Source organism: Centruroides vittatus, unplaced genomic scaffold, assembly GCF_030686945.1.
Source record: "Centruroides vittatus isolate TY-2023 unplaced genomic scaffold, ASM3068694v2 contig_738, whole genome shotgun sequence".
NCBI classification, from domain to species: Eukaryota; Metazoa; Arthropoda; class Arachnida; order Scorpiones; family Buthidae; genus Centruroides; species Centruroides vittatus.
In genome coordinates, this window is record NW_027122474.1 from 2483363 (window position 1) to 2499411 (window position 16049).

Here is a 16049-nt window from a genome sequence, read left to right on the forward strand (position 1 = left end):
AATAAATTGTCAGTTTCAATAATGACTTTTTTTAATAAAAATGTAAATTACAATTGAAATAAACAATAATTTTATTTTTATTTAAAAAATGAAAATGATTTTTATTTTAAAAATATTTATTTATTTTTTTTTTGTATTTTTTGTAAATGATAATTTACAAAACTTACAAAAATATATTAAAAAATAAATCAGTAAATACATCATTTTTATTTTTAAAAAAATTCAGAAAATAATTAATTAATATTGCAGTGATTTAAAAAAAAATAATAATAATAAATAAATAAATAAATAAAATGCTTTTCATTTTAAATATAACTTTTGTTGTTTTAAATTTATGTAAACATATTTAATTATAATTAATTAATATGGATTTATAACTTTTATTTAAATAGTTAGAAATATAATTAATTAAAAATATAAACATCTTTTAATTAATTTAAATTTATATTTATTTAAATGTTTATTAAGATTTTATTGCATTATTTTACAAAGAAATTTATTAAAGATTTTATGACGTTTCATTACTTAAATAATGTAATAAAAAATTATTTTTATGTATATTAAAGTTGATATTCAATTTATTATTTGGATTTACTTCATTTATAAGATGTAATAAAATTTTATAAAATCATATTTAATAAATTTTTTTTAAGAAAATTAAAATAATAAATAAAATTAAAGATAAACTTTATAAAAAATTTAATTAAAATTATAAAATATCTTTTTGATTTTTTTCAAACAAATCAAAAATGTTATTAAATGAATTTTTATGTTTATAATATTTTTATTAAAAATAAATAAATAAATAAATATTAAAATGTTTAAAACTTATTTTAATTATATTACATTTTATTTATAAACTAGATCTTATAAAAAAGAAGATGAATTTAATAGAGTTATTCTTAGAAAACTTTCGCTGTTTGCGGATAGACAAATATCCCGAATATTTTAGTACGAATATAGAACAGTAAAAACACTTCGTATAATGTTTTTTATATGGCTTAAAACATTAAAAAAATAATTAACAGTTTTGTTGGTCCTTGCTATTTATGTAAGTTATAAAATGAACTTTTATATAGTGAATAATTTACCTTGGTCTTTAGAGAGTTCACTGTGTCAAGAGCCCACTGTATATTAATGAATTTAAGGCCTTTGAGGCCCTTTTGAAGTAAAAACAGGACAACCTAGAACTGCTTTTCTCAAAATATTAAACATGTATTTCAATGTAATAAAAAAAAACTGGTGTTTTTCATTATAATCAACTTACCTCTTAATTTATTTCTTAGTATAGAGTAAAATAAAACCAGAAGTAAATGAGTCTTATTTAAACTTTGTTAATTATCTAATTGTAAAATATTTTTCTCTAAATTATAAGAAAAAAAACTTAATATTTTAGCGCCCTGGAATTGCGGTGCCTTTCTAATTTACGAACTGTGTCAACCGTTATATTCACCATTTGTATATATTACTTTATACAAGGGCAGATATAGTAGGCCTATATTTATATATAGAGAGAGCTGTATTTAGAATTGTGATCCTAAATTATAACATTTAAGAGCCCCTTCTTCATGAAATAATAATCTAAAAGTGTGAAGCCCTGTAGCGTGAGATCTCAAACTGTTGTCTATGTATGAATCTGGTCTTACGAATTTTTTTTATAGAAAATACTAATACTGTCTTAGAAATTCACATTTTTATGCAAATTTCGTAGTTTAGTACACGACAATGACAAAAAAAAATCAGAAATATATTAATAATTCATGCTGAATAAATGCCAAATTTTCAGAAATATTTTTGATACTTAATAATTATTAATTTATAAAATAAATTTTTTTAAAGAAATGTATATACAGCATTATTGTTTTTTTAATTTAACGAGTCCTTTCATTACTGCAGATAATATATAATGCTTCTTTACTTGATAAAAGAAATGAAAATAATATAAATTATTACTAAAATAACAAGGAAAAAATAAATAAGTATCCTCCCCAACTTCTTTTATCAATAATATATTATGTAAGAAAAATTTTATTTATTTATTTATTTCTTCGTTTTATGTTTTCTAGGTTAAGAAAAACAGTACTTGCACAATACATTTTTATGGGCATTAATGTAATGTATTAGTAAGGAGATTCTAACAGATTTTACAAATTTAAATCTGTATTGAGAATTTTAAAAATATAAATTATTTTTTTATTAATTTATATTATTATTTTTTAGTATCTGACTCGATAAAAATATATTCACTGATGGAAGGAATTTTATTTAAGAATTATAAATATATATTTAATAAGGTGAAATATTCATTATAATGGAAGAAATAAGATGAATTTTACATAGAAAATTAATTATTTAACAAGGATTAGCTTAAGAAAGAATTGTACTGTACAAAGAATTGTTTGTTGAGAAATATAATAAAAGAAAGAATATAACTTGTATCAATTAGAAAACAATTTACTCAGATAATAAATGTATTTATTTGAAGGAAAAAAGCAGAATTTTATTATAGGATAAAGACTTATTATATATAGGAATGTATTGCAGGAAACAAATATGAAATACAGTTTATACTGCAGAAAATAATACAGGAGTATAGGAGCTGTGCTGCAGCGTAATGCAGAAAATAATAGAGGTTCGCGAGCTATGCCGCAGGGATCATATAGGATTACATAGCCTACTGAAGGAAACAGGAAAATGGGGAGTGCAGTATGTAATTCAAGAAATAATACAGGAATATATATATATATATAGCAGCAAGCAATATAGAAGTGTATAAGAGTAAACTACAGGAAATAATATTGTATAAATATTAAATAAAATAAAATCCTCAATAGGAAAATATATAAAAGAACTATCCTAAAGGAATAAATTAATCCGAAAATGTCTATATATATATTAATTTTTATTTTATTCGGAAGTAAAGATAAAAACAAGAAAGGATTATTCGTGATCGATTCGATGTAGTAAGAAAACATTTCGAAAAACTTTATAAATTCTTTAAGAAAATTGTAAAGATTTTATTTAAAAAATGATTTTTTAATCTCGAATTTGCTTTGTTAAATGGCGTTTATATTGTTTATAAGTAAATGATAGATAAATTGTAAAAAATGAAAAATAAACTAGATTTAAATTCATTTAAAATTTAAATGTTTTTTTTTTATTATTTTCAAACAAAAATATTTTTAGGAAATTCAAAACATTCAATTTATATCAAATTATTATGTTTTAAAGAAGATTTAAAGAATAGATTTTATTTATAAGAAATTCGAATAAATATAAAATAATAATTTTTAAAAGTAATTTTATCGATTGAAGTGTTATTTTTAATAATTATTTTTAGATAAATCTTAAATTATAATTACCTAAACTGCTTCACATATTAATTAATATAAGTTTTATATAAAAGTATTTTCAAAATATTTCTTCAAAACATATTTTAAAAAAACTTCTTTAAATTTTCTATATAAAAGAAGAAAATCTTTAAAATTTTATATTTAACTTATCTAGAAAATATGAAACATGAAAATAAACAAAATTCTAGACCAGCTTAATTACATTTTTGTATTATTAGCAAAATAAACATTTTCTAAGAACTTAAAAAAAATTCATGTAAAAAATGAATAAATAAAAATACAAAAAAAAATTATTAATATTTTTTCCTTAATGTTTCTATCATGAAAAATGGTTAATGTCAAAAATTCTTTAAAATATTACGTCTAATCCTTCTAACAACACACTTTAATCCACCATAAAGAAATTCCCTTCCAGCTTATTATATTTTTTGTATTTTTTTTTTCTACTATTAATTTTTTTTCCTTCTTCACATAATGATAAATTATTCCTTGCACACATCATAGAAATTTTTATTAAATTTATGTTAATTAATTATCCATCATTTCTCTTCTCTCTCCTCCTCTCTCTCTCTCTTTTTTAATATATACAGTATATTTTAATATTACTTATCTCTTAATATCTTCAGCTATATTTATTATAAAGATACAACAACGTGATAAACACTTAGTAAAATTACGTAGGAAGTGTCCTAGTGTTTAATGTTTCGGATAAGGTTTTATTAAATAAATTAATTTAGGATCTTTTCTAAGTAAATTTTTTTAAAAGTTTGTAAAATATTTGGATGAAATAAATAATAAAATTCGATCTCACGCCCGAAAATAGTGTTATTAAACCATCTCTTCTATCATCTTTAGCCAGTTTGTATAATGAAGCAAGATATGTTAACGATAGCTATAACAATGAAGGTATATTATTTCAATGGTCGTTGCACTCTGATGCGGTTTCCAATATACTGTACCTTGCCACTACTCTCTGGGTAATGACCACTCGGAGACTAAAGCTTGGAAAATTAATGGATCGACTGTATTAACAATCTGATAGAGGACGATATCTGCGACCTTTCAATTGTTAAAGATGTATGTTTAATATTATATAAAGCATTGGACGATTCTGTTTCAACTTATAATTCGATCTTTACTCTTCCGTTTTGATTTAATTATATCATATAAACGAGTAATTGCTTCATTATAGGTCTATGAACTGTTGGATGCAATAAAACTTTAAACATATGTTCTATTGTTGCTTGTTTTTTTTATTTTATTTTTTTGTATCTGTCTGGGAGATAGGAGTCGAAATGTTGAGCCCTATATACTATAATTGAACTGTAAACTGTAGCAAAACTTGAGTGTTATATGTGAAAATGTATTATAAATCCTACTATATTTAAACTTCATGAATCTCTGGTTATCTTCATAATGCATTAAATTTCAAATATATACATTTATATTTATTATTAAATATAAAATTTAATATTTCAAGTTTTCCTCGTCGTAAATTTATGAAATATTTAATTATATTTGATACAAATTACATAAACAATAATTATAAATTAACGCTGTAATGCCGTGATATTCCTTACTCGGGAATTTTTATGTGTATTAATTTATTTATTGCATATTTTTTTATATAAATTTATTAATTTATTACGTGTAATAAATATAAAAATATATTTAATAAGAAAATAACTATAAATTAATAAGTGGATGCGAAGGAGTTTCTGGAAATGCATCTAAACTAATAAAATAGTGCAATAATTCAATTTTTTAAAATAAAATTTAAGGTATTTAAACATATATCGAGAGTCTAGAGTCTAGACTGAAGAAAGGAAGAGAATTTGGGGGTGAGGAAGAGGATAAGAAAGAGGAGAGACGGTCCCAATAGTGTACTTAAGCAGATAGATTGGGCGAAATATATAAAATTATATAGGTTAATATAATATATTTACATCCTTATGCAATATATTTTGAATAGAATTTAATGTTAACAATGAAACTATGTCGCAGTATTGTTCTATTGAGAATTTCCTATTAGTACACATAATTACAGTAAATTATTACGCTATTATGTTGTAACAACTCCTCGGAAACTATCAGAAACTCTATGAAATTTCCACAGTTATTCAATAGAAATTTAACATATCGATTCGAATTTCTCAAAATAAGAGATTGATATATAACCGGAACCTTTACATAAATAATTCATCCTTTATATAGAATTTTTGTTAAGATACTTACTAGAATATATATATTTATAATAATTTACAGATAGATCAGAGCTTCTCTGACAAATTCAACTCTGCAGGAACGACTTCTAAAGAAATAAAAAATAAAATTATTCATATTAAAAATAAAAAAATATGAAATTTTATTACTTTAGAACGTCAATCATTTATAAATATGAACCGAAAATTTTTTATTAAAAACTATATTTTTTATTTTAATTTCTTTTTTTTTGGCATTAAAAAATTCTGGGAAAATTGATGGCATCATTATATTTGTTTATTGATTGTTTTTATTGGATTTTCTTTAAAAAATAAATATTAAAAAATGTACAAATGGTATGAAAGAAGAGCAAAGTACTGAAAAATTTAATTTTGCTTTGATATAAGTTGACTTTGATGACATATGAAAAGAAAAAAAAAAAAAAAGCTGAAGCAGTTTCATTTGCATTATACAATATCCAATTTTAAGTTGCTTCTTTCAATATTGTTGCTATTTTTTTTTATAATATTTGATAGAATTAAAGTTATGTTTTTAATTATAATTAAAATTTTTATTTGTTTATTATATTTATTTACATATAACTTAACATATTTTGAAGATATTTGTGTGTAAACTTACCATTTAAATTGTGGATATTTGTAGTGTAAGGTGATTTATTATACATAAAATTACATCTGTGTTGAAATATGTTTTAAAAAAAATGTAAATTTTTATAATTTCGCGAATGTTATACATAAAATATCGTTTCAAAATATTATATTTTAAGCAGAATAAATGTTAAATCGTTAAACATGAATAGTAAATTATAGTTATAGTTTACACTACATTATATATAAATTATTATGTACATTATAGTTTATATGAGGTTATAAACTAATAGAAACGTGTTTTATACTAGCTTATATATTAAAATTATAATGAATAGACTATAAATTAATTGGTATAACTACAACGTATAGAATTAAATGTACAGTAGTTTCAATATATGAACGTTTTATGAATATTACGCTTAAAATACATAAATATGAACTAATATACATATATGCATTATAGTATTATAATTATATAAATTTAAACCATATAATGCAAATTACTTAATATATTGGTTCGTATAAATATTACATTTATGTAAAAGGGATGTATAATTGGAAGTTAGGAAGAGTTTGAATGACACGAGATGGGGTCCTACCAGTCATAAATGTAGAATCCCACCCCCTACTGAAAGCTATAAAAGTGAGAGTATTATTTTCATTTTATGTTTTTTCTTACATAAAAGATCAAATTTTAAGGCCTCTGTGTCCAAAACTCGGACCCTCTATCCAGGTCTGTATGTATGTATGCTGTAGATAAAAGAGGATCGGTAGGGATCAGAAGACGTCAGACGAAGTCCCAATTGCATGTAAGTATATTTATTGAAGTAAAATGGGATTCCTATTATTATTTTTATTTTACATAAAAGATTAAGTTGTCTGGAGCGAACTTCTTCTCCATGTATGTATGTATCTAGTCCAATCAGAGGTGGCCTCAAATGTATACATTGAGTGACTCTCCATACATTCTAAAACAAATTAAAGAATAAATTACAGAACGCAGTTGTTATTTAATACACAAATTTAAAAAATTATATATATATTTTTCATTAAATAACCGGAAAATTGATTTCTCTTGTAATATTTTCTCTGTCAAAACAGTTGTAGATTATAGTTGATCCAAAAACATGATAAAAACTTTCTTCTAAAACGATCACTTCTAGATTTCTCTACAAACAATAACTCAATTTTCTAAATGGCTACGTATAGGAAGTAAGTCTAAGCGACGATGTCGTATTCAGTTAACATGATCCCAATGATGTTCTAAGCACACTTATCAATTGTTAAAATAATTGGATTTTTAGAAATTGGTATTTTCTTCCACTTAATAACATGTTTAAAAATATTATTAAATATTTCTTAAAAATAAAATAATAATAATAATAATAATAATAACTAGTTTTTTAATACTTAAAAAAATTATTTTAGCTAATTAAAATTCGTAATTACTTGGAAGAGGGTTTGTATTTTTTTAAATTCGTGTGATAAATCAATGTCGTGCAATAACATACCTGTAACATCATGTAGTTTTTGTCGATATTAATGAATTTTCTGATCTCTTCGTCTTTATTGAGATATTTAAAATATTTTAATATTGTGAACTACGTCATGATCTAAATTAGTTCCATCATTCATTGGTTTAACAATGCAGAAAGTAAATTAAATATTCTTAAAAAAAAATCGAAATTGGAAGGCTTTAAAATCGAATTTTCCTTACTTGAGATGATTAGTATCATTAGAATTACTTATTAAATATTAGAAAACTAATTTTATAGATAACGTTTAGAATTTGTTTTTAGTTTAAATTTATTATTTTTTAGCTTAACTTTGTAATTTTTACACATCTATATCTAAATTTACATTCGAAATTGTAATTTTACGGCATAAAACAGTAATTTTTACACCTTTTTAAACACGTAATTTCACTGTTTATATTTGAAACTTGCATTAAAACTAGTGCATAATCTATAACATTTATTGGAAATGTCTCATTTACATTTATAAATAATGCAAATTAATTTTATTATTTTTTGAATGTTTGAAATTTGTAATTTACTTAGTAAATACTGTAAATCACAGAATAATTTTTATTCTGTACGTATTTATTATGTATAGCCTATATAAATATTGTAAATTATACAAGATAATCTTATATAAATAATTTAGATCACTTTCGCAAATGTTATAAATTCTAAACATGTTCTTTACAGACAATATTTGTTTACATTTAAACATAATTATAATATAAATTATTCTAATTATTATTAAATATATAAAGTGCTAATCCCCTATTTACAGGGAATGCGTAGGAAAATAAATTTTAATTTAGTTAAAGATGAAAATAATATACACCGATCTGTTTCCTTGAGTTTCCTCTTCGCATTTATATACACAAATATTAATTAATTGCTTATTTACAAGAAAATATTAATTATTAATTGCCGTAAATAATTATTATGTAATTATTGCGAAATATAAATTCAAAATAGCAAAACTTGAGAAAGGAGAAGTGGAATCTAGTCACTCACATTTGCAATGATTCATTCAAAAAATTAAAATCCTAGTAACTAATATAGGACCCCCATACTTCAAAAACCATACATATTTTACAATTACCGAGATAATTTTATCGATAATTATGGGATAATTATTGCAAATTATCAATTAAAAACAGTAGAGTTTGAAGGCGGCGAGACATAAATATAAGGCCACGTAAATGTGGGGTTTAAAGAGATACGTGTGAGATAGTGACGTAATAATGAGAATTAGTGAATTGTGAGCGTGACGTAATAATGAGAATTAGTGAATTTTGAGCGTGACGTAATAATGAGAATTAGTGAAATGTGAGCGTGACGTAATAATTAGAACTAGTGAATTGGATTCGTATATTTTATGGCTTTTGGAGATGTGTAAGGCCCTATATTTGTGGGTGGGACCCACAAATATAGGGCCTTACACATCTCCAAAAGCCATAAAAATATACAAATAGAATTGTGGTAAAATAAATATATTTTTAATAGTTTTATTATTGATTTTTACAGTATACTTTAACAAGTTATTTTATTATATTAAATACAATATTTTAATTTTAAAGAAAAAAATTGTACATTAATTCCATGTATAAATATTAAAAATTTAATTCTAAATTTTAATAATTGAAAGTAATAACTGAATAATAATATTTCTCCTTATTCAAATTTCAATTATAATAATAAAAAAAAACTAAATCAATTTACATTTAGAAATTTTATAAAATTAAAAGAATTTTTTTAATGAAAATAATAAAGAAAAGTGATTACTGTTTGCTTATACAATTTTAAAATTAAATTTTTTAGAATATTATTAAAAATAAATAATAATTTTAATTAAGAAACAAATTCAAGTTTTCTTGAATTTTTCATGCTTAAAATTATTTTATAAGCCATAAAATTCTGCATATATTTTTTTAAAAGTACAATATTTAAAAAATAAAATTAAAAATTAGTTTCATTTAATATTAATATTTACTAATTAATATTAATAAATTTAAAAGTATACAAAGTTAATTTTTCTTCTTAATTTTTTCCCTGATTTAAAAATAAATTTATTAAATTTTTAGCTAAATTACATGAATTTTTTAGTATTAAATTAATAGAAAATTATGCATATTAACGGTTGGCAATCATTTAATTTATACAAATTAGATTAATTAAATATAATAAAGACAGAATGTACTGTACTATATATTTTTTAAGAAATTATCTCTTTATAAATTAAATATAATGTAATATATAGGTTGCTTTAGTAAATGCGTTGCTGCTATTTCATAAAGATATATTGATATGTCAACATATCAATGATTTTTTCTAATGGCTGTTATAGTGATAAAGATGTAGTTTATCCATTAAGACGTGCAGCATCTGCACTTTTCTAAGAGTAAAGCATAATCAACTATAATGCATCTTTTATGAACAACCTACTACATCAATTAGCATTTATTTTACTTGACTAAATAATGTTGACATTTATTTATAAAAGAATAAATCCATTTATTTTTTGTTTATTTTTTGATATTTCTTTCATTTTTAAATAAATTAATTAAAAACACACTTTTTAAAGATTATACTTATTAAATTTATGTTTATGTAATTTTTAATTTTTATAAGTTTATTTATTTTTTCTTTCGCGAAAATTTTCATTATGCAAAATTTCCTTAAATTTTACTAAATGCTGAAAAAATTTATATTATTCACGTGAAATTTGTATTATTACTTCATATTCACAGCTTAAAACTTTGCATTTATGCAACACGTGAATTTTCGTGATTACGTCACGCTCACATTTCACTAATTCTCATTATTACGTCACGCTCAAAATTCACTAATTCTCCTTATTTCGTCACGCTTACATTTCACCAATTCTCATTATTACGTCACGCTCACATTTTACTAATTCTCCTTATTACGTCACGCTCACATTTCACCAATTCTCATTATTACGTCACGCTCACATTTCACCAATTCTCATTATTACGTCACGCTCACATTTCACTAATTCGCATTATTACGTCAAACTTTCATTTTTCAAAAAATGTATTGCTAAAATTAATTAATTTAAATGAAATAAAAGGTAAAAATAACCTATAAAGAGAATTTTTCAAAATATTCTCAAAAATATATTTTCAAAAAACTTCAAAAATATTAAAATAAAATGTAAATAAAATTGCATTTCTCATATATTCAAAATTATTTTTTTTTTCATAAATAATTTATTATGTTTATAATTTAGAAGCGTGATTTATTATTATTTTTTTCCAGAAGCTAAAGCTACTGTTTGACTTTATAAATTTAAAAATCCATTTGAAAGTTTACGTTAAAAAATTTAATTTTAAAACTCAATTTTTACGAAAAATTTTAAATTATTTTATAATAATATAATAACCTTAATAAATAAATGAAGCAATAAAAATTTTAATTTTAAATATTTATGTATTAAATTGATTTATATCGATTTCATATGAGAAGAAACTGTAAGGAATCACGTTCAACAATTTTTTTTACATTTAAATTTTTATTAAAAGTATTTTAAAAAATTTACTTAAAGTATATTGTTGAGTTAAGTAATATATAATTTTAATTTTACAAGAGACTTTTAAATTTCTTGTGTCTTTTTTAAAATTGCCTGAAGTTAAATACAAAATTAATTGTATCTTAATTGAGAAGTAAAAGATATTATTTTAACTTATTACTTTATTTTTTAAGTAAAAAGAAAAGAATTATATTTTTTAGTTATTTTTTAAAATATAACGTATACATAATCGCAATTAAAGGTCGATGATGATAATGCCCTTAACTAATTCTGCATCATTTAATGATGTTTAAATTGCAACGCATTCGAATCACGCTTCATTAGTGAGGAAGCAAACAAAATTCGAAAGAATTTTCGGTGCATTTATTATAATTAATAACAATTGGCCTCTTATAAATTTTATTTTCTACATTTGCTTCGTTTAATTTACTTTTTAAATCGGTGAATTATATATAAAATTTGTTGATTTATTGTAAAGTTTAGATTGTTAAAGAAAAAAGAAGTATCTTTACTACTATTTTTTTTGTATTTTTTGTAATTTAAAAAATTTATTTTTGTAAATATAATGAATTTTTTTAAATCATATTTTTTTTATTTTTATGGATATAAATTTGTAAACGATATTTCACTTCATTGTAATAATAAAAAGAAGAATAAAATAAAACCCATTTGTTGAAACTAACGAGCAAGCTATTCCCAGTCATTGTTGTATTGTTTAACAATATATTTCTTACAAATAATGTTATTTTCTAGAATTTTTTTTTTTTTGTGTGTTTCATTTATTTCGAATTTATTCATTTCAACAATTAATTTCGAATGATGTAATAATGAAAATTGTAATATACGACGTGACGTATAGTACACGTTTGTGAGTTGTAAATATGGTGTAATACTTCAAATTTATAAAATGTAAGCATGACATAATAATGAAAAATGATGTCAGCCTGACGTAATAATAAAAATTAGTAAAATGTGAGCGCGATGTTATAATAAATATTAGTAAGATGTGAGCGTGATGTAATAATGAAAATTGGTAATATATGAGCTTGACGTAATAATAAAAAATTGAAAGAATGTTAGCGTGATGTAATAACTCAGAATAATCAGATATAAGCGGAATGTAACAATGAAAAAAACTTATTATCTGAATGGTGTAATAATTATAATTGTAAAAATATGAATTTTTATTTGTTACGTCACATTAATATCTTATCAATTTGCACTGATTATTCAATAACGAAAATAAATAAATACATAAATTTAATCATTAAAAATGTATTTAAATGTATTTTTTTTTTTTAAATTTTAAAGAAGTATTCTTAATATTTCAATACGTTTTCTACACAAAATTTCATTAAAAATAAATAAGTGTTATTTGTTAACAGATAGACAACCGAATTAAATCTACTGTATACTTTCATTTATCACATTACAACAGGCTTACATTTAAAAAGAAAACTTTAAACAATAATAACATAAAGTTTTTCTTATTTATAATGATTTTGTTTACAGTTTCTACTCGATAAAGAATTTTTGAAAAAAAGCATAAATAAATAGAAAACCTACTTAGTTTCTTACGTTATAAATTATTGTCTTTCTTAATTATTTAAATTCTATCAACAAATAAATTTATATTTGTTACGAAAGAATAATTAAAAATTAATTTTTATTATAAACTTTTAATGATATTATCTTAAATAACGAAACATTAATGATCATATATTGATGAGGAGTAGAAAAATCTCTCGAGAGCCATATACCTTCTAGCTTTTGTTAAATATTCTTAACTGTAAATTTATTACCCAAACTATGCATTACCAACATTTAAAGCTAATATACTGCCAGATAATTGTTATAAAATTTAATTAGTTAATTTAGGTAAATAAAAATTATTCCTTAACTTTCTTATAAACATTTTAATTATTTATTGTTGATTAATGTATTTTTTTTTAAAAAAAATCTGAATAAATAATTTATAAAAATAATAATATAAATTACATTAATAAAAATTCGATAATATAAAATATGGAAAGTTGTTTCAGTATCAATTTTTTAAAATAAAAAAAATAATAAAGTCGAAAATTGTTTTCCTGACATTTTTTTAAGCAAAAAAATTGTCCTTATTTTATAATGTATAATATATAAATTGAATTTAAAAATAATAAAGTCTGGAAAACCAGAAGTACGAAATAATATTATAATTTTTTTTTAATTTTGAAGTTGTTCTATGAATAAATGTTGCAGTTTGTATACATTTTTTTCAAAGAAAAGTTCAATTAAATTAAGTGATAACTATGAAAAATATTCACAGAACAATTTTTTAGAGTAAAAACGTTGAAGAAAATAATGAATGTGTGTGTATATATATAAATATATACATAAAAATATAGAAAATACATCTAAAATAGAGAACTTTATACATTTTTATTATATTTTTTTTATGGAAAAAAGAAATAAAATAAAAAAAGTAAAGAAAATTATGAAGTTTTAAAGACAAAAAAAAAACATTCAAAAAATGTTTTTAACAAGGAAGAAAAATTTTCCATGTAGAGTAAATGTATAAACAAAAAACAATATATATTTTTAACAATAAACAATAGATTTTTCTTGATTATTTTATAATTTATAGAATAAAAAAATGCCTAAAAAATGTTTTAAAAATACTTTATGGAAATTCTTTGCAAAAAAAAAAAAAAATCCAAAAAAATTGTTTGAATTTCTTGAATAATTAATTTTTTTGGAATTTTAATTGTAATTAATTTTGATTATGACATTACTTTTATTCGCAAATATATTTTAAAAAATTAATCATTAATTTTAATTAATTCTGATTTTGATTATTTTTTTCAATTCTAGAATTTTTTCATAATTTTTTTTTATTTTGATTAGAAATTTTTTAAAATTAATGTTTAATTGTGATTTAATTTTAATTTTTTGTTTCCTTTTCTGGAATCAAAAACAATTCCAAAAATGTTAATTAATATTCCAATTTATAAAAAATAGTATACAGAAAATATGAAATTGTATTATATTATCTCACTCTTATATGTATTTAATCTTTATTATTTTTTTAAATTAAAAAATTATTTAAAAATACATAAAAAATTATGTAGTTTTGTAAATTAAATTAAATCTTATTTATTAAAAAAAATTTAAAATATAGTTCTCATTGGATAAATTAAAAATTTAAGAAGAATTTTATTAAAAAATTCATGAAAAAAATAAATTGTAAAATAATTTATAAATTTAATTAAATACTTATATATATATATATGATTTTTAAACAATTAAATTAAATTTTAATGCTATAAATATTAATTTAATACGAAAATTTATCCATAACATTAAAGTTTCAGGAAAAAGGAAAATATATAAATTGCAATATATAACCATAAGGAAAATATTTGTGTAACGAAGTATATTTGCTTAACGAAGTTACATATTTGTTCTAAGATTTGACATTAAATTAATATATCTAATAATTAATTTTTTAAGACTTTTATGTAGTATAATAACGAAAATTCATTTATTTGTAAAATTTGTTAATTGAAATATTTTTATTTAAAATAACTCATAAAGTTAAATAATTTAATTATATTTTGACAGATTAATTATTCATGTTTAAGTTAATTAAATTTAAACATTTTAAAATAAATAAATAAAGTTATATATATATATTAAAAATAAATTATGTAATTTAATTAGAAATTATAAAAATTCAAGAATTTTTCTTTAATGGTAATGGAAATTCTGATGGGATTGTGATGAAGATAATGTATATATGTTTATATACCTTGTCTAAATTAATAATTTATAAAGTAAGGATGGATAAGGGAAGATAACTAAGAAGACATTTAGTGAAGTTTATCAACAGAATAATAATCTCCTCATTAATAAATGATTTTTCTTTCCTTTTTTTTCTCTCTCTGGCCTGCTCAAGTTAAATGTAATTATCTCATTTAGTTTCATAAATATATTAAATAGGGTTCTAAAATTAATTTTATTGTTAAGAAATATATACGTATCTCTTAGTGAAGCGTACGCATCATTTACTTTGATGAAGCATTTTTCTTGAACTTATCTCCTTTATCCAAGTAGAGATGAGCCAATTCCCAATTGTGCGTAGTGTGTATGAAATATTATGCTCGAAGTTAACCCCTTGTATATAATTGAAAAAGTATAGAAGTTAATGACGTCTTTTTACTGTTAAATATTATGAAGGATTAAGAGTTATTATAGAGAGACTTGTGCAGTTTCTTCATTGTTTTTTCTTTTGTTTTAATGGCTATAAAACTGTGTAATTAATACAATTAAATTTTATTTAATTTAAATATTTATAAAATACAGCACATAAAAATCTTAATGAATTTCTATAGAATTTATAAGTTAGTGTTCTGATATACTTGTAGTTAGAATGGAGCAAGGAGCGTCTTTTGGCTCGGAATTTAAGCACAGATAGGGTACAAAATTTAAATTTTTATGCAGAAATTGATACATTATCGTTTATTTTGATAAATTTTTATTTGTTTTATTGATTTTTACAGCTTTACAAGAGCGATCTCATCTCATCAAGTCATTGATTGATATATTTCTTTATAGATTTTCTTATTATAAAAAATTAAACACGACGTTTCAGATTTACGCAATTTGCACTATAATCAATGTATATTTAAATCGAATTAATTAAATTATTGTTAAAATGTTTCTTGATGTAATATTGAATATTATTTATACTGTAATAAAACTTCTTACAGTATTGAACAATTCATTTAATAGGAATTCTTCATCTAACTTCTTGCTTAGTTTCTATTATTTT

At 21.0% G+C, this 16049-nt stretch overlaps 1 protein-coding gene across 4 annotated transcripts in view; it reads left to right on the plus strand.

Annotated features, from left to right (window-relative positions):
* The window catches only part of LOC136980999 (sialin-like), a 45208-nt gene that overhangs the window by 7497 nt on the left and 21662 nt on the right, over positions 1 to 16049 (plus strand). The gene's annotated exons all lie outside the window — the stretch shown is intronic.